We start from the raw sequence: 22,489 nt of genomic DNA, 5'->3' as shown, positions 1-22,489 counted from the left end.
TTATTTTTTTATCGATTTCATAAGCTGACACAACGTCACTGAAAATATTTTTTTCATCGTTTGTAAAATCTAATATTCAGATTATTCTATAGTCTACTATGTAACGTCCCTTTTTGGGTAACGCTATCTAGATCTGATTGAGGCTCAGTGAGCGGCCGCCAAGCCACTTTTTCCAACAAATTAATCTGTCTGTACCTTCTGCCTAAAGAAGTTCTTTAACCAACTAAATTATGGAGAGGGTAAAGACCCTACCAGAGTACAAAAAGAAAGAAATAAAGTTTTAACTAAAGGTTCGGGCGCCTGGCAGAAAGCACAGAAACAGATTAAGTGACCAGATACCTCGTATGAGCAAAATAGACTTTTAACACTAGGGAGGGCTAGGAGAAAAAGGAAACAAACTTATTGCCTTACAACTTATATTGTATCAAAGGTACGGGTAACAATTAGGTTGACAAGATATTGGTTTTGCAGCCCCACAGAAGGTGGTATCTAAATTTAAACTAAATAATTCTAATAAGATTTTTTGAGACACACTAAATAAAGAAGGGTCACCGACCTGTGGGTGGGCACTACATAATACCCGTTAGAAGCCTTGGGCAGAGGTCCTCACGCGGCACGAGCTTCACTGCGCGGAGACAAGGATCGTAGAGCCCGGAAAGGATGTTAACAGACTTCCCGCAGGTGTAGGCGGTTAGGGCTGTTCCGTCATCGCCCACCCGGGCGAGCACGTGGGGTACGGAGGTCAGAAAAGCATCATGAGCTCACTCGCCGCGATCTCATAGCCGGCACATAGCGGCGGGAAAATGGAGGAGACGAAGTTTGTTAGCCCTTCATTAGGTTGCCGGGGTTTGCCGTGGCGGCACTATTTTCGCCCCTAATCCATTCCTGAGGGACGGAGGAAACCTCCGGAACAAAACACTGCTGGTATTTCACCAAAATAATGGAAATTTACAATGATTTCCACGGATCAAAATTTTATCTGTTTTCCAATGAGAAAGCTCCCAGTAAAGTGACAAGACGGAAATCACATCGAACCATCGATAAGAAGAAATGTTACCAGATACGAAATAAGAATGATTTTTGCTAACCAAAATGCTAAAATTGTAATAAATTTTGAACAATTTTTGACGAATATATTATTAAATATATTATCAAATATTGTCGGATCTATTTTTCCTAAAACAAAACTACCACTTGCGAAATTTAAACGAAAAGAAGAATTTATCAAATATGAAAACGTTTGAGACAATTTTAAAAACATTGGAATGAAAGTTACCGAATCTGTCAAAGACAACGAAACTCAAATAGTTCGCTGTCAAACGTCAAAGTGACAAGCGAATGGTTGTAAATAGAACAGGAATTGGAAATAGTTTCTAATTTGGAAATAAATCTAAACAAATGTAGGTTAACTCATGGAGAACCTTATTAAGTATGAGTAAAACATGTGACGTGACCTTTTGACACGTTACATTACCCCCTGTCTATGAAAAAATAAAAAATAGGAACTATTTTTTATGGAAGAACACAAAAGCTAACCAAAAATAACAACTAGACAAGAGCTGAACTGCAGAGTTTAGAGTTCATTGAGGAATAATTTAGACTGAAAACTAGAGCAAACTTGTAAAAGCAATTATTGTAATTAAAGGAGATAGAAAAACCAAAGTTGAAAATTCTGAAACTAACTTTGAAACTTGCTATTATTAACGTTTATAATATATAAGAGAGAAAGAATGAGGAACGACGGGCCTCAGCACCACCTATCAACAATTCAATTCGCCTCCTACATTAATTTAAGGCAAATTGAAATTAAACAAACTTAAATTTAAAGAATGCAAAATTAAAATTAACCATTAACTCTACAAACTCTTGATTGGTTAAGCCCCCAAGCCACCAATCAATTAAACTCTACTCGTGCAGATGCAACACACGCAAACAAACTAACAATTCAAGACAGTTAAGCCCCAAAGCCACTGTCTGAGATTATTAACATGCGAATGCAATGCAAAATTAAATTTTTACTATTTAAGAGAAAAAATAAATTTATACTAAGAGAACTATAGTACAGTGAAGCACTAACGCTACTGACTAGTATTAAGATAACTTGCAGAAAAACTACAATTAAATAAGATACTTAGTATAAAACAAACGAGAGGATAATTAGTGCAGTAAGGCACCTTCGCCACTGACTATTTAGGAGGGAAGAAGATCTAACATGAGAATCTAAACCAAGTCTATTAGAAGATACTAGAGTTAACAAGTAAGAATATAGTGCAGTTAGGCACCCTCGCCACTGACTATTTCCACCTGAAACAATAATATTCTAAAAACAAAGTTTTAAACTAAAACAATATTCGACAAATGAGTATAGTGCAGCTAGGCACCCTCGCCGCTGACTATCTCTGTCAGAAATATTTAAGTGCAGTTAGGCACCTTCGCCACTGACTTACAAGATTTTTGAAAAACCTAAGTCTAACAAGACAGAAAGAAGTAAGACTAATGAGTATAGTGCAGTTAGGCACCCTCGCCACTGACTATCTCCAACAGAAACCAATGAGTGCAGTTAGGCACCCTCGCCACTGACTCAGACAGCAAAAGCTGTAAAAACTCCAAGCATCAAGCTCAAAGATACCACTGATGTGACTGGCTCAACTCCGCCAATCTTCCATCCACAACAGGGCAAAAAGTGTGTGCAAAGACACAAAAAGATTCACCAATGTGACTGGCACGACTCCACCAGCTTTCCATTCACAAAGGGGAGGAAAAAAAAAGTGTGTAAAAACACAAAAAACTACCACCACTGTGATTGGCACAACCCTACCAACTTTCCACTCACAGAGGGGAGTAAAAATAAAAAATGAGTGTACTGAGACAACTCAATAAAACCAATTGTGGCTAGCGCAACACCACTAGCTTTCCTTACACAACGGAAGGAAATAAAATAAAATGAGTGTACTGAGACAACTCAAATAAAACCAATTGTGACTAGCGCAACACCACTAGCTTTCCTTACACAACGGAAGGAAATAAAATAAAATGAGTGTACTGAGACAACTCAATGAAACCAATTGTGGCTGGCACACCACCACCAGCTTTCCGCACACAACGGAAGAAGAGGAACTAGCACTAAATAGTGTAGCCTTTTAAATGACCAACTTCCCTGAGGAAGCGGTAAAACAACAAAAGAATGAGGAAAAAGAATTTAGAATTGTTCCTCCTCTAATCTTCGGAACTGGTTTGCACAGTTAGACGACTCTTACGTCACGCTTCTGGCTGCGGTAGGGAAACGTATTCTATAACCCATCCCTACATGGGGACTGGTTTGCACAGTTAGACGCCTCTTACGTCACGCTTCTGGCTGCGGTAGGGAACCGTATTCTACTACCCATCCCTACATGGGGAGAAAACAAAAAGAGAAGAAAAATTTCAATATAAATTTCCACGATGTTGCAAAGAGAAAAAAAAATAAAAGATAAAATCGTAGAGAGAATTGAACATCGCAAACAAAAAGTTAAATGTTAAAGTGTTTAGTAACCATAGAAACAAAAAAAAATTTCAAAAAGCTCTACGGTTAAGAAACCGTGAGACAAAGACAAAAAAGAAATTCAAGTCAAAAACAAAAGTTTTCTAGTGTGTTCCAAAACAACCAGTGTGTATCCAAGAATTAAAATCCAAATAATTGAGAGAACAGGAATTCAGCCATCCAAAAAATGTCCAAAATAATTAAAAGTCACCAGCCGAATCACTACACACTTCAAACCGAAATGGTGTTCGACCACCGCTCGCTTGATTTTGAAACCTCTAACCTTGCCGGATAAGTCCGTCCCGACTTACACTTGTCTAAAGTTAAGGTGGTGATCTCTCTTTTACAGTATTTGAAACAAATAATGCTTCTTAACTATTTAACAATCTTACACTTTAAACAAGTTTGATTATTCGTAACAACCACTAGGTTATACGTTTATCCACTAATTTACCAAAAACAAGCTAAGCGTACAAGTAATTCGGTCAAATTATGTTTTTTGAAAAACTAATTATAGCCAGCATTCTATGAATGTAGTATGATACCTTTGGGTATGGTGCTTTACGCAGGCTAGCGTCCCGTCCCCTCCCCCTGACGCAACCCCCCCCTTTTAGCATAAATATGTCCCGATTGGGAGTTTTTTTTGTTTTTTGGGGAAAGTATACAATATAGGAAAAAAGTGTCAATGAAAGGAATGTTCCCTATTAAATTCTAAACAAAAAAGGTTATATTCATTTTTTTGATACGACGCACCATATTCATGCTATGGCTAGATGAACTTCGACAAAATTTAACCGTTGAAAAACTTGCAGAAGATCAATATAACATAGTACGTGATAGTACTAAAAGAAATCATACAGGACAATAACCTTGCAAGCTTATTTTCCGTATAAGATTTTTTTCAGTACTATCACGTACTAACTTATAATGAACTTCAACAAGTTAATACATGAATATGGTGAGTCTTACCAAAAAGTAGTATATAACCTTTTTTGTTTAAAATTTATTAAGGATTATTTCTTACCTTGAAACTTATTTCCTAACTCTAATACTTTTCTCAAAAATAAAAAAAAACCGTAAACCGGGACATATTTCATGCTAAAAGGGGGGGTTACGTCAGGGGGAGGGGGAGGGACGCTAGTGTGCGTAAAGCACCATACCCAAAGGTATCATACTACATTCATAGAATGCTGGCTATAATTAGTTTTTCTTGCCCATACATTAGAACATAATTTAACCGAATCAAAGCTTCAGCGTTCAATAATAAAAACATAAACAGTAATAATTATAACCAAAAACTTTACAAATGCAAAAGAAATATGAATTAAAAAATTTAAAGTTTTTTTAAATTATATAGCCTGTATACAAACAAAAGTCAAAAATCTAAAGTTCAAAGTTAAAATTCTATAAGTTTCTCCGAAATAAATCCGAATTTAAAATTTAATTAAAGTTTCTAAGTCGAAAATAAAATTTTTAAAACCTTCACAAAAATTTAAACCACTGTATAACCAAAGGTCACAGTTGCCAAAATATTCTAAGTTCAAAATTTAATTTAAATAACAATCACAATTTCAATCTCACCCTGTATACTCCTAAATGAATAACACCCTGTATGTTCGGAAACCAAAACCGTAAATTATTCAAGTTTAATTTTAAATAAAGTTCAATACTAAAAATTTATGGTTTCAATTACACCCTGTATATAAAAAAGTTGTTGACCTGAAGTAGGTATTATACCTAGTCACTAAGTTTATTTTACTTGCAAATGATTAACTATTTTTATATCACTGTATGTAAAACTTTAGTTTTTAAGTGGAAGATTTTTACAAAACAAGCTGTGGAACACACACAGAAATTCAAGAAAGATAAACACAGTATTAAACAATACAATAAACAATATACCACAGGTGTCTCAAACTTAAATTCAAAGGTACAATATTCTAATGAAAATTAAATTCCCGCTAAGGCAATAAGTTTGAAAAAGCAAGAAAAAGTCAAGTCCCTGTTCGGGCGCCAAATATGTAACGTCCCTTTTTGGGTAACGCTATCTAGATCTGATTGAGGCTCAGTGAGCGGCCGCCAAGCCACTTTTTCCAACAAATTAATCTGTCTGTACCTTCTGCCTAAAGAAGTTCTTTAACCAACTAAATTATGGAGAGGGTAAAGACCCTACCAGAGTACAAAAAGAAAGAAATAAAGTTTTAACTAAAGGTTCGGGCGCCTGGCAGAAAGCACAGAAACAGATTAAGTGACCAGATACCTCGTATGAGCAAAATAGACTTTTAACACTAGGGAGGGCTAGGAGAAAAAGGAAACAAACTTATTGCCTTACAACTTATATTGTATCGAAGGTACGGGTAACAATTAGGTTGACAAGATATTGGTTTTGCAGCCCCACAGAAGGTGGTATCTAAATTTAAACTAAATAATTCTAATAAGATTTTTTGAGACACACTAAATAAAGAAGGGTCACCGACCTGTGGGTGGGCACTACATAATACCCGTTAGAAGCCTTGGGCAGACTGGGCAGAGGTCCTCACGCGGCACGAGCTTCACTGCGCGGAGACAAGGATCGTAGAGCCCGGAAAGGATGTTAACAGACTTCCCGCAGGTGTAGGCGGTTAGGGCTGTTCCGTCATCGCCCACCCGGGCGAGCACGTGGGGTACGGAGGTCAGAAAAGCATCATGAGCTCACTCGCCGCGATCTCATAGCCGGCACATAGCGGCGGGAAAATGGAGGAGACGAAGTTTGTTAGCCCTTCATTAGGTTGCCGGGGTTTGCCGTGGCGGCACTATTTTCGCCCCTAATCCATTCCTGAGGGACGGAGGAAACCTCCGGAACAAAACACTGCTGGTATTTCACCAAAATAATGGAAATTTACAATGATTTCCACGGATCAAAATTTTATCTGTTTTCCAATGAGAAAGCTCCCAGTAAAGTGACAAGACGGAAATCACATCGAACCATCGATAAGAAGAAATGTTACCAGATACGAAATAAGAATGATTTTTGCTAACCAAAATGCTAAAATTGTAATAAATTTTGAACAATTTTTGACGAATATATTATTAAATATATTATCAAATATTGTCGGATCTATTTTTCCTAAAACAAAACTACCACTTGCGAAATTTAAACGAAAAGAAGAATTTATCAAATATGAAAACGTTTGAGACAATTTTAAAAACATTGGAATGAAAGTTACCGAATCTGTCAAAGACAACGAAACTCAAATAGTTCGCTGTCAAACGTCAAAGTGACAAGCGAATGGTTGTAAATAGAACAGGAATTGGAAATAGTTTCGGGGATATTCGTCGACCGCCATATTGGTAACATCGCCTCGTGATTCATTTCTTTGTTTTTGCTCATTAATGTTGTTTAAAGTGTAATATTGATAGCGTATTATGCAGTAAATTAATGTGGAAGTGTGCAGATAATGAAAAATTAATCATGAAACGCGTTTAACCACCATTCTGGCGTCAACGCCGGGTAGCCCACGAGGGTCCTTGTAAAGTCCAGCTATCACCTTACAAGAGCTCATAACCCTAATACCGAACAACGTCGTGCTCTACGAGCATTTGGTATTTCTACCTCTAACCGTGGCTGGCTAGAGCCCTAGAGGCCATAATTTGATAGTTTTATACCGTACACTGGCTAAAGTTTATTTATTACAAATAATATTAATTCGATCCCACGTGGGATCCACTTTGACGTTGGCGAAATCATCGACAGTATCGATGGAGCCATATTACCCAAAGATTGATTGATTGATTGAAATAGTTTCTAATTTGGAAATAAATCTAAACAAATGTAGGTTAACTCATGGAGAACCTTATTAAGTATGAGTAAAACATGTGACGTGACCTTTTGACACGTTACAACTAATTAAATTATTTAATACAGTCGACCTCGGAGCAGATCATCTTCACTGCCGTCATTGAGGCTGGCAGCCACAGATGAGCTATGGTCGTCCCCGTAATCCTTAATGTCTGACCCATCGGTGGTGGAAGGTTTGCATTAAGCGCAATGTTGTGTAAGACACAGCATGCAAGTGTTATTTGGCTGGCAACATACGGTTGATAATTCATTGTGCGTTTTTTGTTCAGACACCTCCACCGTGATTTTAAGAGCCCAAAGTAACTTAACTTACCATTTGCACATTCAGGGAATGGTATCCTTTTCTATTGAAATATAAGTGCTCCTCTCTGTCAGGCTTGGCAGTAGCCACATGAGTGCAATCAATGGCTCCAATAATTTAATAGCCAAGTGATATTTTCTTACAAATGAATAGTGCTTACCAAGTAAGCGTTGATGTTGTCCATAGCTGAGATCCTGTGATGTTATTTATTTCTATAGTTTTTCATAGTTTTCCTTAAAATAACATTGAAGTCAGGTTTTATGTCTGACAATTGGATGCGGAGGTCTGGTGCAGCATTCAACCTACTCCTAAACTTATTTTTCGTGTAGGCGTAAGCTGAAAACCCAGCCTCGCATCTGTTAGTTGACACAATGGGAGTAAGGCCATGATAGCCTTTTCAGCGATACCTGGGTATTCGTTTTTCAGGCCAAACCAAAATTGGCTCGGGTTCGTGTTTGATGCGAAAAGCTGTTAGTGAACTAGAGTGTGGGTGAATTTTTAATATTAATTAAATTTTCATACTCCAACACAGTCAATGTTGAAGGTTTGGTAGGTACTATTCCTAAATGGGTTTCGGACCCATTCGATTTCCTGTACCTGAATCTTTTCTTCTGGAAAATATTCCTCCAAAGGCGTTGTCAGGTTTGTCAAATGTTCACGTATACTGAATTCCACGTCTGTAGCGATTTGAAGATGATTTCTTTGAGAAATTGCTGCAGTAGCGGAAAACAGTCATAATGCATATATAGTGCATTTTTCCAGTCCTCTGGAGTTACTGTCCCAAATTCAGTTGAAATCGCTTTTTCTACTTCTTTTACAGTAAGACCCATATTTTCGCTGCCAACTTTCCTTTTAGCTTAAACTCCTTATTTGTTCAATGGCGTTATGGTCGCAATGGTATGGTTTGACAAGTCTTGAATATTGCCATATAAAGAATTCTGTTTCAAGGTCAATATCACGTTTTGATGGCCAGACTACTGTTTCCTACCAAATGTTTAACCGAAAATTAAATGGACTGTATGGTTTACATAAAAAATATATAATATCACTCAAAACGTCGAATTAAAATAGTGCACAATCATCAATCACATACCTTTTCTTTTAAAGAGGATGAGGCTCGCTCCCCGAGGATTACGAGGCAGCGGAGAACGTGCGAGCTCGGCTTACCGTTACCTTTGACCTGGGAATACCTCAGTGCGTAGCTTTTTACTCCTCCACGTACACAATGTGATTGCGCAGATTTTTTATTATTATAAATTATTTATCATGCGGAAAGGCAACTCTCGCACGCCACTTTTATAAGGCATTAGATGCAATCGGCGAAGTTTACACACCTACATAAGCTATGGACTTCGAGATCCAGCAGTTTAGCTTCACGACCTTCCAGATGGAAAAACAGCAAGCCAATATTTATATTTTACAGTTTAAGGGCCTGTGTGACGATGCGACTACTTAACCTAGTAACAGATATGAGTACTTAGTTTAAAAACTAATTAAAATAAAAAATAATTATTTAAGTAAAGTTAAATACCTAAAATATTTTTAAATTTGACTACGACCCGAACGTCGATATACCTACGTCCAACCGCAGTATCGGATTTCAAGATGATCATTTAGAGACGTTCTAGATATCTGATAGATTAGATCTCATCTAGTTCTCGGCTATCTTTTGCAGCTCGATTCCAGCAAGCAATATCACTTTTTTCGTTAAACTATCGTAGTAAGATCGTTTTGGGATCTAGGGAGAAAACAAGTACTGTACAACTACAAAGTAAGTACAATAAGAATACTGTAAGTACCATACAAAATACTAACTTAATTATCCGTCATGACACAAAGATAATTATTACTAACTACTTAACTAGTAACAGATATGAGTAATTAGTTTAAAATCTATCTTTAGGTAATTATAATTAAAGTTAAAGATCTAAAATATTTTTAAGTTTTACTCCACGACCTGAACGAGGGATAATCTGGGGCGTCGCTTGAGGCACTAAGGGCGCTGGCGTCTGCACAGAGCTCTTAGTATGTAAATTTTTGACGTCCATGATATTTCACTAAAACATTGTCTCCCGCATAATAAGGAAGGTTTTCTTTATTTTTGCCGTCAACATTTTCTTTGTTTGAAATTTGTAGTAGTTTAATATTATAATTAGGCCACCAGGGACTCCAACCTCCAACTAATTAAATGCAGTGTGCTCGTTGAAACAGTTTGTTACTTTTTCCGTTTTTCAGGTTAGGTTTTCAGACATGAATATTCGGAAAAATACTATTTAAATGGAATACACTTTTAAGCCACGTCGGAACGAGCTAGCTATCTAAATTATTAAGTTATATTTAAATTAGTGAGGGTCTTGGTTCGACGCTCGTAATACTATTTTGATCTTCGTCTATTAAGATTGTATCTGATTCGATATCAGCTAGGTCAGAATCGCTATGGCTACTGATTGAGCCCGAAACACTCGTAGAAGAATCGCGGCGTTTCAAACGCCTTTTGGAGAGTCTTGACGATCGTGGTTTCGGGTTCTTAGAATAGAATAGAACTGAAGACTGTCCGCGTTTCAAATGGATTTGGGACAGTCCTGGTTTGGGGTCCTCATAGATGTCATTAACTTTTTTCTCTTTTAAGGATTTATCGGCTTTTTTAATTAACACATTGTGTAGGAAATAAGATAAAATATAACCCGAATTAAAACATGCCCGACACGTTTAGCCATTTGATTTTACGCTTTGATTTTTTCTTCCGCCATTTTACTATAGCGGCCATTTCCGATGGTTTGGTACTTTCTACTATTTTATCTGCCATCGCAGCTAAAGTATCTAATTTTACTTCCCCCGAGTCACACGCCGTTATCACTGCACGTATTGACTGAGGGAGACGACCGACAAATAGTAATTTTAATGTGTCGTCTTGGACGCGAGTTTTACCTAACTCTCTCATACGTCTGAGTAATTGCGAAGGCTTTAGATCTCCTAACTCAATCTCGTTCAAAAGTTGATTTAACTGCCTCGACTCTGACTCTTCATACACAGATATTAATCGGGCTTTAATTGTTTCGAACTTATTGGTTTCAGGCATATTTTCTAAAATGTCACTAATGTCTCTTAAGGACGACCCTCCCCAACTTAGCAATTAAAAGTTGACTCTTATGAAGGTCACTTCACTTGCCTTTTGTGGATCCACTATGGCGTCGAACTGGTGGAACCAGAGCCTTGGCTGTTGCCGCCAAAACTCAGGGATGCGCGACGAGAGGGTGATGGCGGTCAGCTGCTGCGGGAACTGCTGGGTGACAGGTTGTTGGTTGGGCTGCAGCTGGTCTTGAGTTACTTCATCCGTCAGCGTCATGGTGATGCGAGGTACGGAAGCCGATTTAATCAAAAGTTCTAAGTTGGCGCGCGGAACACTTGAGACACCACTCAACCACCACTCCACTCGTCGGGAGTCACCACTTTACCGTATGTAAGTAAGTATATGTAATTGGGTACTACTATGGGATCAGAAGGTACGGTAAATAAATTAAAAGATGCGTGTTCATTAGTTGGTGTTTACTATGAGACTAATCTTACGCGCCGAGCGCAGCCGGCTCTAACTTATCGTATACCTATATACTACGGATACAATATGTTATGGTGGTGGCGGGGAGACTCGCCACATTACCACTCGATTTGTACTAAACTATGTACTTAGAAACTACAAATACGACTTTTTGAAGTTTACAAATGAGTTTTACACACGTGTTAACTAGTTTAATTATAAATTTATAGCTAACCACTGAACGAAGTCTTCATTTATAAAATTCTTGAAACGTTGTTCCGCGTGGTCGCACTTGTTGCGACGATTTCTGGATGATAACTTGATACCTACTGACGAGAAATCTTAAGCTAGTCTAATGGCAACTTTTCTACTTATTGGCCCAAAGATATTGGGCCAATAAGTAGAAAAGTTGCCATGCGTGTTATCATACCACATCACGTTTGCACATTTAGCAGCATCGTAAATGCTGTGCTCCGCGTCCCGCTTATAGTTTTTGTTGAAATAATGTTTGTTTTTGGGATCCCATAACACTGGTTGTTTTTCATATAGTTGACAGTTGTATCTATCAACAAAATACATTTTTCACCAGAAATGGAGCGGAATATAAATTTCGAAGGACCTGAAAGTAGGTCAGCCCGAAAGTAAGAGGGGGCTATGGCTATGTGTGATAACGATTATGGGAGTAATGGGGCCGACCTTACCTGGATGTAACGACCTTACCTGTGGTAACTACCGGGAAAAAACATTCCCAGTAGTTACCGCTGGTAAAAGGTGGGATTTTTTTTCCAGTAGTTACCACCAAAATATTGTTACAGTTCAATATTAATAAAGACAGTTTAAATATAGAGTGCTTTAATAAATAATTATAAGTTTAGTTTTCAGGAAAAGTTCCCGATAGTTACCACCAACTCGGTTTGGTGGTAACTAGTGGGAATTTTTTTCCCAGTAGTTACCAGTGGTAAAAAGTGGGAAGTAGTTACCACTGGCAACAACTTGGTGGTAACTAGTGGGAATTTTTTCCCATTAGTTACCCGTGGTAAAAAGTGGGAAGTAGTTACCACTGGCAACAACTTAGTGGTAACTAGTGGGAATAGCTCTGTGGGACTTGGGACTGGGTCGATTTGTGGAAGATTGTCCCCACAATATTTATTGTACCTGAGACTTGGAGGTTATGTATGTCTTTATTATTTATTTATTTATGTATATAAGTATGTATATCTTCGCATGGTACCCAAGCTTTGCTTAGTTTGGGACAAGGTCGATTTGTGTAATGGTACGTTTACACGCTTGCCAAGCCTTGGCAAACGGCAAACAGCCCCAAGCCTATACAAATCTCGTTTGGCGTTTGAATGGCGTTTACACGCTTGTGAATGCGTCAGTCTGCAATAAACATCCAAGCATGGCGGACACCGAACTTGTGGCGGCTATTGCATTTGGTTTAACGTACATTTATTTAAAATGCAAGCAAAGTGAAACAAAAAAAAGGAGAGCTCGACGACAGCGAAGATGGTGGATGAAAAAGATTCATCGTAATCGTACCAGGTGACTACTATTTTGATTAAACCATTATCTGTTGCAGTTACGTTATACCACAATACTTACGATATATTATATTTTTTACAGACAATTTATGGAAGAGAAATTTAGTGAACTTTTATATGAACCATCTGGAGAGTTCGATAACTTTTGCCGAATGAGCTATCCTGATTTTGAGTTTTTACTGCAGAAAATTTCACCAATGATATCCAAGCATGAGAATTCAGAGAAGCTATACCAGCCAAATTTCGTCTTGCCATTACGCTACGATTTTTAGCATCTGGTGATTCTTACATAAGCCTTCACTACTTGTTTAAAGTATCTGTCTCTACGATATCGATAATCATTCGTGAAGTTTGCCGAGCTCTTAATGAGATTCTAAAGGATCAAGTTAAGGTAAGAATAAAACAAAACATTATGTTATATATTTTTTTTGCTGTACTACTTTTATTTAGAGTTTAATAGAATGTTATACATTTATTTAGAGTTTAATAGAATCATTGCTTTATTATTATTGTTTAATTATTCAACAAGTTTAATAAACATTATGTCGACGAATCAAAATCTTCAAAAGCATTCAATAAAGCCATGTTTATAATGTTGGTTTCACGTGGAACTGGATTGATGACTTGGTCCGATATAATGCGAATAGATGACGAGGATGCTGTTGATGTAGATGAAGCTGTTATGTTTGGCGCTGAATGTGAGGTTTCGGAGGTTGGAGAGGGAAAAAAACTTAGATTGTTATGAATGGGTTCAGAATTAACGCTATTAACTGATGCTGGCCGATTCGGAAAAAGTTGAGATGGTGTATGGCGTGAATATGCACCAGCCATTGACGACGGTCTAGAATAATATTGAGGGTATGGTGTATGACGCTCATTTGATTTTTGATTTATTCTGTTTATAAACAACCCATCTATTTGGTACATCAAAATTTTTCGTTCATCACTTGGCAATTCACGTAGCTTTATAGCCAATAATTTAGCATATAGATCGCAATCGTCGTCTTTGTAAGCAGGTATATTTTCATTCTGCTTTTGACCTAAAACATTTGTTAATTGTCCAAAAGCCACGGCCATTTGCTTTTCAGCCGTTTCAGAACAAGGGCGACGACGTTTATTAGTAACCGCCTGTATGGTTGGTGGTCTGGATAGTGGAGTAACCGTACTTGTACGGTCTCTTATCACAGGATCATCCTCTGTCTGATCCGCGGCAACCGTACTTGTACGATCTCTTATCAGAGGATCATCCTCTGTCTGATCTGCATCTTCTTCTATTTGTTGTGATTGCTGCAAAAAATAATATACTGTTCTTACACTTCATTTTCTTAATTTTACAGATGCCCACCACAGCAGAAGGATGGCTTAATATAGAAGAAGGATTCAGGACGAAATTTCCACATTGCATAGGTTCATTGGATGGCAAGCATGTAGTTATTGAAAGCCCAGCTCATAGTGGAACAGAGTATTTCAATTATAAGAGAACGTTTAGCATTGTTCTTTTGGCGTTAGTGGATAGCAAATACAAATTTGTGTTCGCAGACATCGGGACTCAAGGAAGAATAAGTGACGGTGGCGTCTTTAATAATTGTTTACTATGGAAAAGAATATGTAGAAACGAGATAGATTTTCCACCGCCTTGTCCACTTCCAGGATCGAATATTAATATTCCATACGTGTTTTTAGCTGACGGTGCGTTTGCATTGAGTCAACGCGTAATGAAGCCCTACCCTGGAAACCATGAAGTAGGCTCACCAAAAAGGTTATTTAACCAAAACTTATCTAGATCCCGAGTTGTAGTTGAAAATACGTTTGGAATTTTAACCTCAGTTTTCAGAATATTCAGACGCCCTATCGATTTAGCACCACAAACTGTGACGGAATTTACGATGACTTGTGTATTACTACATAACTTCTTGAGAACAAGTAAAAGTTCTTCAAACCGATATACTCCTCCGAGTTCGTTTGACGTATATGACAGTAATGGAAATATGGTAACCCGTGGTTCATGGCGCAGAGATAACGACATATATAATGCATTGCAAAATTTACCACAAATACCACGAAGATCTCCGCTGAATGCCAAAGAAGTCAGGGAAGAATTTACTTCATATTTTAATAGGATGAGATAAGTTCACAAAAATAAGCATATATACGGTCGAATTGAGAAACTTCCTCCTTTTTTAAAGTCAGTTAAAATGTACAAATAAATGTATAACCAATGGTATTTTTTTTTATTTTAAATAAATGATTTTTTTACTTACAGTTTCGCTGTTTATCCCTTCATTGCAAGTATAAACTGGTAGTAAAAATGACTCCATGGTTTCGTAAGCATACCAAGACGGATTGTATATTTCAGCGGCACCTAAAATAAAAAAAAACCTCAACATCATTTTAAAATACTTATCCAAAGATACCCCAAACGTATAGGTTTAATGAAAAAAAATTGAGTTTCTGTTCTATGTATGGGGAACCCCAAAAAATTTGGATTTTTTCTGATTTTATTTTAAAATCTTAATGCGGTTAACAGAATACATCTTCGCACCAAATTTCAATAATGTAGAAATTTTATTAAGAAGTGTTTTTATTCGTTTGAGGAATTTGTTAATAAGTCTAATTGCTAATAATGTATTGATAATTATGTATAAACTAATGACATTGTAATTTACAAATTCAATTTAATTGTAATGTTATTAAGTAGGTAATATGTTTGACTTGTAATTTTATTTTATTACCAATAAATAATGTCTATGTCTATGTCATGACGAATCTATAAGGGTCCCGTTTTTGCCATTTGGCTGCGGAACCCTAAAAACGTTGAAAATTAGATCGATTATTCCGCAAGATACCTAGTTGCGGTTCGAAACTATCTTGCTAAATAAATACTCGAGAAACTATACACAAGTTATACCTTGCTAATAAGACTATCAAAATAATTATAAATATATCGTAGGAACATACCTGCACCCGAACGCATAGATTCCCGTTTTTTTTTCAAGTGCTTGCGAAAAGTAGTCATCAATATCTCTTTTTTATTTTTTATATCCTTTACTGGCCGTCCGGTAAGTTCAGCAAGACGAATCCATGCATCTGCTTGTTTCTTCTTATCTTTATGATTTGAATCTTTCGGATTCCAGATGCAGGATTCCATCTGGTAATGTTCCAGAAACGAAAGAGTCTCTTCATTTGACCAGCCACTCATTTTTTATTATTTTTTTCGTACAAACAACAAACGTGTACACGCCGCGAGATCAAAATGGCTACTAAACGCGGGCCAACGTATAAATGCGTCGCAAGCGCTTGCCACAAACGCCCTTTGATCTGCGTAAAAACACCGACACTCGACTGGATCGGAAGCAAGCACCTACAAGCTCACGCAAGCCAAGCCAAACGCCCTTTTTACATGCTTGCGATTGTCGAGGCTTGCCAAGGCTTGGCAAGCGTGTAAACGTACCATAAGATTGCCCCATCACAATATTTAGAGTCAGACCAAGAAAAGTCTGCATCGGATTTGATGGCCCACGCAAGTGCACGTGTTATTTTAAACGTCAAACTTCAATGAAAAAATAACGTATAAATAACACTTACACTGCGTGGGCTATGAAAAGTTCCCCCGGGATGTCCCTCCGGGACATCCCGGCGTCAATCTTATGGATAGGATAGAGGTCCAGTCTCTAAATTCCATTAATAAACCTCAAAAAAAAAAAAAAAAGGGCTATGAAATCCGCTGCCGACTTTTCTTGGTCCGACTCTATTTATTTATTGGTTTATGAAAATCTGGACTAATGTGTATTCCTTATAGAATAGAAAAATACATACCAAGTTCCAAGCATTCTTCTGCGAATCTTTTTGTAAACGTCAGGATGTCGGGTAAACTTTTTTACAGTCAGATCGAGGATCTCATCCTTGTCTAATGGGAATTCTTCCTTGAGTCTTTCGAAACTATTAGGGTATAGGTTTTTGAAATCCTCTACAAGAAGGTGGAATCCTGCAGGCTTTTTTAGACATGGATATGTATTCATATAATCAGCAACTGTCGTTTTGGGGTTATCCAGAATTTCAGCACGACCAACTTTAAATGTATTTTGCCATTTTCCGATTACCATATCAAAAGGATCTGAACAATTTTTCAGCCATGTAATATCTTCAGAGATATCTGAAATAAAAATAACCATTTATTAGGACTTTAAAATTTGATTACAGAGAAATGTTGTTATAGTTGTTTTCAATATGCTTCACAAAGTATCATGATTGTTTAATCCATCATTGTAGTGCGAGCGAGTGGGAAAATGTGATAGAAAGGATCAGCATACTGAGCTCGCACAGTGCTTAAAATACCTAAACTCGCTCAACGCCGAAACGTGAGAGCGCTCTTAATCATGAGCAGTGGCGTAGCTAGAGGATATGGCGCCCGGGGCAGGCACCAAATTTGCCGGAGGGCCAGATTACCATCCGCATTTCACACTTCACAGTGGTGGTAAATACGACTGACGAAAGTATCCCTGCTGTGCCTTTGGCAAGGCGGAGAGGTAGTCTTTTGCCCATTTTGGCGCCCCCCCTTGGACGGCGCCCGGGGCACGTGCCCCCTCCAACCCCCCCCCCCCTAGTTACGCTACTGATCATGAGTCACCTTTGTACTATAGTTTACACTAACCTGGGTCTTGATCTTGAGGAATAATTTCAGTCGCAGGAGAGAGAAGTTGTTGATTAGCACTATTATTTCCCTTTTTAGTTTTACCATATGCTTCCCTGTATTCGCGTTTAGTCAGCTTCCCGGGGTTGGCGAGGTCGCTCCCCGCTGCTCAAGTTCCAGCAGCTGTTTTGAGGTCGGTCCAATGCATCCTTAATTTTTGTAGGGCATCTGCGCTTAGCTACAAATTTAAAATGTAACTTAAGAGAAATAGTTTTTTTGATTTAAAGTTTTGGAAGTTCTGGTGCATAAAACGTAGGTATTTCGAGATTTAGTTTTTAGTATTTAATTAATTGCTGTAAACCTTTATAACTTGGACCCTTAAAGCGGCCCAGCTGTACCACTAAGCTTTTACATAATATTAGGTTAATAAAGTTTGTCAGATATCAATTTGTTTAAGTGTTTCTCCTTCTAGCTTTCCTGCAGCAAGGTTTCGTTTAGTCTATCTAATTTAATTTTATCTTGTTAACATGGCTGTTTCCATTTTAGACAAGCCGGAGCTTTACATTCATTTATTTTACCCCCTTTCAAAACAGCCGTGTTACATTATTTTCCACCTTTTATATTCAAAGCTCGCGAAAATGTATCTTTTACGATTGACGTATCTTTTTTGACAGCAGGGACCTAAATTTTTCACTATCCCACACCATTATTAATACAAGACGAATAACTAATAAGTGGCAAACGTTGTTATGAAAAATATTGAATTTAACCACACAAAACAGTCAACAAAACCTACGCGCCGTGAGCAATAACAAGTCTGAATTTATAGCCTCCTCCACACTCGTGCGCGAATCGCGGCGCGAAGCCGCGAACGCGAGTGTGGCGTCGATTTTCGCAGACAGCGAAATCGTCTTCACACTCGCGTTCGCGGCTTCGCCCGCGATTCACGCGCATAGTCTGGAGGGGGCTTATCACCGCTCGCACGCCGCATACGGGCACGCTCGGATATACATACGTCCAACCGCCATATTCGGATTTCAAGATAATCAGTAGGTAAGAGACGTTCTAGATATATTTTTTGAAAATTATAGGGTTTATCCCCTAAGTTTTATCTGGCCCAGTAAGCGCTTCATAGCTTTTGTAGATGGCAAGGTAAAATATTTATGAAGTAATGCATAGCATTTTGGACTCTTTTTGTATACGGATAATGATAGCACCTTTTCTTCAACAGTGAAACGTCGTCCTTTTGGTGTTTTTTTCGCTTGCTGCTGCATCTGCATAAATAGTCGCGCTGGTTTTGTCATGTTATTTGCAATATCCTGGAATGCAGAATTGGTTGTGAGGTCTTCAGCATTTGCCAGCCTCGCTGCAAATGACTTAGATTTTTTCTGTAACCTTGATATCTCCGTACGTAGCCGCTTGATTTTTGTACGCAGTGAGATTGATTCTTCTAAGCTGGTGCTAGATGATTTTGTTTTCAGCCCATCTGAAAAACAAAACTGAATGTGTGAATTTAGAAGCATGGTTAAAATAACAAACCGCACTGTTACAATAGAGACTATTACTGCTATGTTCTGCCGCCAGAGAGCAACATAAATTTGTTTAGTAAACCATAGAGTAACTTATACATACTAGGCCTTAAACAGTTTTTTGGCAAGTTTTCACTCTGACATTGATGCACCAAGGCGGTTTGCTTACAGGTGGCCTACCGCGAAACGCGAAAATCGGGATTTCTTTATCTGCCTCTCTATCGATCGAATAAGCAAGAGTGATAGAGAGGCAAAAACCGAACTTTCGATTGTCGTGTTTCGCGGTAGGCCATGTGATTGACGTACATAGTTTGTTTACTGTATGTGCTAGTGGTGCCACCTACGCAGAGCTTTGCCTAATATTCCCTATTGCACTATTTATATGTTTATTGTGTTTATTAAAAATCAGTTTAAGATTGAAGAGGTAATGAGGGTATCGTCTTGGGTCGTCCCATTCGTTTTTCGTCAAGTTATTAAATTAGTCTGTGAATATATGTTGAAGATGTGTATTTGGATGCAGAAGATGACTCATTTTGAGATTGCTGCGTAAAATATCCATAATTGCTCTGAAATCTTCCCATGTCTGCGTCGAAAATTATGTCCATTATATATTTCTTTACGCATGTTAAAGTGCGGGGGTCATATTTTCTTAATTCAGATGCTACTAATTTTCCGAAGACATCATACGTATCATCGTTGGTATTAAGTACATCCAAAGCATTCTGTAGTAATATGTCTTCGTTGGTAGTGTCTAAAACGGATGAGGCTTCTGCCTTCTTTTTAGTGGCCTTCCTTTTGCGATTGGCAGAGCTGGCAGTAGGCAGATTAGTATTTGCAGATAGTTGACTTGTTTATATTGCATTAGAGTCATTCGTTTTATTATTTTCATTAGTTTCATTATTTTCATTAGATTAAAAAAAAATTAAGAACTTTTCAGGTGAAATTATAAAAATACTTGAAAAATTATGAAAATAAATGTTTTTTTACTTCTTAACTTATAAATCACATTTACAAATAATGTAAAAACAACTACCTACTCATACAAAAATCTAAAATAAATATGATTTGTTTATTTTTGGATTTCATACAACGTTGAAAATTTTCAAAGTGGTTGAGCACCCCCTTGTAGTTGAGATAAAGTTACAAAACTAATAAATGTAACAAAATAAGCGGGTGCCGCTTCTTCTAGCTAGAGTTTGAATTTTTCCCATACAAACGTGATTAACGTGAACCATTGCATATTGTATGCATTAGTAAGACATTTTTTTTTACAAAAAATATATTTTATGCAATAGTATATTCTGCATTAAATAACAAAAAATTGAAGTTGTCGCTATCTAACAAGTATTAAAAAAGTTTAAAAAGTTAAAAATATATTTTTATGCCTTTATAAACAATTTATAATCTTGATTTTTTTTTTAATTAACTACTATTAGGTGGATATAACATCCAAATTTCAAAACAATAGAACCACTAGTTTAGCTACAAAAAAGTAAAAATTATTTAATTTTTTTTTCCAAACCAAGGGGATTCTGGGCTTGAAATTTGGTAAAACGATATCTTATAATAAGACAAATAAACGCGCCTAAGAAAGGTATACATTTCAGCCAGGGCAGGCCTATGGAACTCGCCGCGCGAGCTCGGATTAATACCTACGAATCTGCTCCCGTTCACGGTAGAAAAGCAAGCCAGTTGGTTGCCACACGCGCTCACGTACGCACGTCACCGCGCGCCGCACTGTCAATTTTAACGATAGTTACAAGCTACGAGTACGTAGTAGGTACCTACCTACTATTGAATTTCTTTAATTAAACATGTAATGTTTATTATGTATGACAAATGTATAGTTTTAGATATCTATCTTTTTGGAAATAGGTAGCAAAGTTTTAGTTTATTTTGGTAAATGTTTATTTTAACGACAGTAAGTTAAATTTACACCGGAAAGTGCCTACTCATTTTTGCTCTGGTTAACTTATAATTAATTACCTGTTTTCATGGGGTTTCTATTATTTTTCTTTATTGTGTAACATAATCTATCTGGTTTTAAATTACACGAAGTTTTAAAACTAATTCTTGCTGGGATTATTGCGCGGTTTATAAAACGGCGTAAACACTGCGGTTAGTGCAGGGACATATGACCTTTTAAAATGACTATTTCGCAAACACTAAAGCATAATCGGAATATTAGGTATAATTTAAGATTTAGCTTTTCTATTATTTTACTCCGCTGTTGAAGTAGGTATTTATTTATCATTTCTAAGCGTCAGCAACCCTAGTGTTGTGCCGGTGCGCGCGGTGCGGGGAGCGGCGCGTTGAAGGTCACTCCATTGTATTTTTGTGTAGGTATCAAAACGGTAGGTATTTGCGTTTTGTTTGAGAGATAAGTATCTGTTCGTAAGAACTATTATATAATCTGTGGCCAGGGGCAGTTTAATATAAGATCGCGGGTAGCTCAAGTAATGCTCGATGCATTACTTGAGCTACAAAGGGTCTAGCCGCTGAGTGACTGAACTAAGTCACCTTCACAATCCAACAGATGTTTTAAGATTTGGCTATTGTGCAATTTCCTTTTTCTACTCTCCTCTAAAAACCTCCACACCTTCACTTGGTTGAAGAGATAGGGAACTTTTAGATCCACTCATTTCCTTAATTTTTATAAATTTATGTGTGCTGCCCACTTTAGAAACTTTTGCTTTCTTCCAATAACATTCAGTGGCAGTACATGACGGCTCCTCACTCCTTCTATGAGTCCACATTAAAAACGCCACTGCTTTTACTACGGAGATGTTTCATAACTTTGTACAAAGAGAATATAACCAACTTTGTATTTAGGCTGAAGTGACGTCACACGTAAATCAGTCATGGCCGCTCGCTGTTTGGCGAGAGTTTGGGTTCATTGAAGCCACAGGTAAAAAACGACAATGTTATTTTGCAAAAATAAAATAGGTACTTAGCATATTTTTATTGCAAATAAAAATATGTGTAGTTATTTTTTGACTGAAAGCTACGATATTCAACACTTTTTATATTTTATTGTTACAACTGTCAAGTAGCCAATTGATCCTTTATTAATTGATTTAAATTTAATCGCTTTCTTGGCCATCTTAACTCGCCTTGCGACTTCCAAAAACTTGGTATGATACAGAGTCCTTTTTGTCCCTTCTCATATCTCTATGATTTTAAATGGCATATTTTTCTGAACAATTAAGTAAAACACATATGCTTCATACAAAGCTAACTTTACATGTGTAGTACCCAAACTCGTCGAGAGATGTCGCCACCTCCGAGATAGAACACACTAACGCTGTGTCGACGTAGAGTAGTGACCTCCGAGGTGCAAATTACGATCGATGTAAAATGTTAGGACCGGATTACTGCTTGGTTGCCTGCATTCAAGCTATTGAACACCTTCTAACATTAATCTTACGAACTGTTATTTTTTATGCATCGTAACAATTTTGTCATTTTAAGAACTAATAAGCCAACTGCTGGGTATAATGTGGGCGAACGTTGTGCAACAGGATGTCTAGCTTCGTTTCCTCCGGTAAGTCTGACTTTAATCTCGAAAACATGCCTGACAGGACCGCATAATACA

General features: G+C 37.4%; 2 protein-coding genes and 1 pseudogene across 2 annotated transcripts in view; 2 read left to right on the top strand and 1 right to left on the bottom strand.

The window, feature by feature from the left end:
* Positions 1–22,489, top strand: part of LOC134670654 (histone-lysine N-methyltransferase SETMAR-like) — a 311,101-nt gene that overhangs the window by 56,614 nt on the left and 231,998 nt on the right. The gene's annotated exons all lie outside the window — the stretch shown is intronic.
* Positions 1–22,489, bottom strand: part of LOC134670986 (uncharacterized) — a 139,663-nt gene that overhangs the window by 90,867 nt on the left and 26,307 nt on the right. The gene's annotated exons all lie outside the window — the stretch shown is intronic.
* LOC134670507 (uncharacterized) lies at positions 12,469–14,957 on the top strand (annotated as a pseudogene).

Source organism: Cydia fagiglandana, chromosome 14 (genome assembly GCF_963556715.1).
Source record: "Cydia fagiglandana chromosome 14, ilCydFagi1.1, whole genome shotgun sequence".
NCBI lineage: Eukaryota > Metazoa > Arthropoda > Insecta > Lepidoptera > Tortricidae > Cydia > Cydia fagiglandana.
The sequence above is the reverse complement of the archived record's forward strand: the minus strand, read 5'-3'. Positions and strand labels throughout refer to the sequence as shown.